The following is a 2,961-nucleotide window of genomic DNA, read 5'->3' on the forward strand; positions in this document are numbered from 1 at the left end:
TCTCAGGAATTCAACACTTTCTGCCAAGTCAGCGGTGAACTTTAGCCCAGTGGCCGCTCGCTGCTTTCTTTCTGCAGCGACTTTCATCTCTCACGCTGTGAGTTTTCCCTCCGTCCCAAAGTCCTTCAGCGACCCGAGACGTCTCGGTGACGTGTGTGAGAGAAGAGCAGAGTGTCAGATCCACGTTAAAGACCCCACACCCCGCTGGAGCTCGGGTTAACCCTTTCATACACGGTGTCCTATCTGATGGAGAGAACATCAGAGAAAGAAAACGCAATCACTCAAATCCTTGACCTGAAAAAAAATCCTCATCTCTGTTGCGCGTTAGCTTTTTCTTTTAATACATTTATTTATTTATTTAAATTTTTATTTCCTATTCGCAGTGTCTCGCGTATATTCTTTTAAAAAATTCAATACAAAATTCCAATAAAAAAAATATATATATTAATTAGATTTTTTTTTCTTTTTACACATCTGAATCCAGCTGCATCGTGCATGCTGGCGTGTTTTTTTTTTTTTTTTTTTTGCATATCAATAATATTTACTCTATTTTAAAAATGACATTTTCTACACTTCTGGTCACCACTAAGAAATATTTTACATCTTAACGAGTTTTGTATTATTTCAGGCTTTTTTTTTTTTTAAACTCGTGATGTAACTCGTGCTTGAAAGTTTGTGAACCCTTTACAGTTTTCTATATTTCTGCATAAATATGATCTAAAACATCAGTTCTAAACTCAAAGTGAACCCAGTGAGACAAAAATATTATATTTGGTCATTTATTTATGCATTCTTACTATCTCGTTATCTAACAAACATAAATCTGAGGCTGTTTCAGGTCATTTATGTAGAAATCTAGAACATTCTAAAGGGTTCACAAACTTTCAAGCACCACTGGATACGAACGGACAAAGCATTTACTTTATAGTAAAGGTGATACGGTATTTTTTTGAAATAATCAAAAGAATCTGGCTTAATAATAATAATGTATGCATATAGTCAGAAATCTGAGCGCTAATAAAAAAACGACTAAACTGGTAAAATTCCAGAAAATGAATAATGTTTAATAAATTCAGGATGAAAGAGACATGATTAGGTTTATTTATTGTTTATTCCATGAAAAAAAAATATTTTTTGAGTTAATTTCAAAAACTTCTATCTGTAAATCCACAGGGGAAAAAAATATACGTTTAAACTTTATATCTGGAATTTTCTGTAAAGCTGATTTGAGTTTGCGTTAATGTCCCTCATGTTAAAAGTGTGATACAAATAAAATTTAAATCAAATAAAAGTGAAGAATGTAACAATACGATGTACAATAAAATGCATTTAATCTTAATAGCACAAAAAAAGAAAAGAAAACACAACATTCGGTGTGCAAATGTATGATGTAAAGCAATAAAACACCGCTTTAGTTTACTAAAGTATACTTTATTGCATATTAGAAATGTACTATTAGTTACTGGTTATATACAGTGGTGCTTGAAAGTTTGTGAACCCTTTAGAATTTTCTAGATTTCTGCATAAATATGGCCTAAAACATCATCAGATTTTCATACAAGTCCTAAAAGTAGATAAAGAGAACCCAGTTAAACAAATGAGACAAAAATATTATACTTGGTCATTTATTTATTGAGGAAAATGATCCAATATTACATATCTGTGAGTGGCAAAAGTACGTGAACCTCTAGGATTAGCAGTTAATGTGAAGGTGAAATTAGAGTCAGGTGTTTTCAATCAATGGGATGACAATCAGGTGTGAGTGGGCACCCTGTTTTATTTGAAGAACAGGGATCTATCAAAGTCTGACCTTCACAACACATGTTTGTGGAAGTGTATCATGGCACGAACAAAGGAGATTTCTGAGGACCTCAGAAAGGCTGGAAAAGGTTACAAAACCATCTCTAAAGAGTTTGGACTCCACCAATCCACAGTCAGACAGATTGTGTACAAATGGAGGAAATTCAAGACCATTGTTACCCTCCCCAGGAGTGGTCGACCAACAAAGATCACTCCAAGAGCAAGGCGTGTAATAGTTGGCGAGGTCACAAGCAACTGAAGGCCTCTCTCACATTGGCTAATGTTAATGTTCATGAGTCCACCATCAGGAGAACACTAAACAACAATGGTGTGCATGGCAGGGTTGCAAGGAGAAAGCCACTGCTCTCCAAAAAGAACATTACCGCTCATCTGCAGTTTGCTAAAAATCACATGGACAAGCCAGAAGGCTATTGGAAAAATGTTTTGTGGATGGATGAGACCAGAATAGAACTTTTTGGTTTAAATGAGAAGCGTTATGTTTGGAGAAAAGAAAACACTGCATTCCAGCATAAGAACCTTATCCCATCTGTGGAACATGGTGGTGGTAGTATCATGGTTTGGGCCTGTTTTGCTGCATCTGGGCCAGGACGGCTTGCCATCATTGATGGAACAATGAATTCTGAATTCTACCAGCGAATTCTAAAGGAAAATGTCAGGACATCTGTCCATGAACTGAATCTCAAGAGAAGGTGGGTCATGCAGCAAGACAACGACCCTAAGCACACAAGTCGTTCTACCAAAGAATGGTTAAAGAAGAATAAAGTTAATGTTTTGGAATGGCCAAGTCAAAGTCCTGACCTTAATCCAATTGAAACGTTGTGGAAGGACCTGAAGCGAGCAGCTCATGTGAGGAAACCCACCAACATCCCAGAGTTGAAGCTGTTCTGTACGGAGGAACGGGCTAAAATTCCTCCAAGCCGGTGTGCAGGACTGATCAACAGTTACCGCAAACATTTAGTTGCAGTTATTGCTGCACAAGGGGGTCACACCAGATAGTGAAAGCAAAGGGTCACATACTTTTGCCACTCACAGATATGTAACCTTGGATCAGTTTCCTCAATAAATAAATGACCAAGTATAATATTTTTGTCTCATTTGTTTAACTGGGTTCTCTTTATCTACTTTTAGGACTTGTGTGAA

This window comes from Neoarius graeffei, chromosome 21 (assembly GCF_027579695.1).
Source record: "Neoarius graeffei isolate fNeoGra1 chromosome 21, fNeoGra1.pri, whole genome shotgun sequence".
NCBI classification, from domain to species: domain Eukaryota; kingdom Metazoa; phylum Chordata; class Actinopteri; order Siluriformes; family Ariidae; genus Neoarius; species Neoarius graeffei.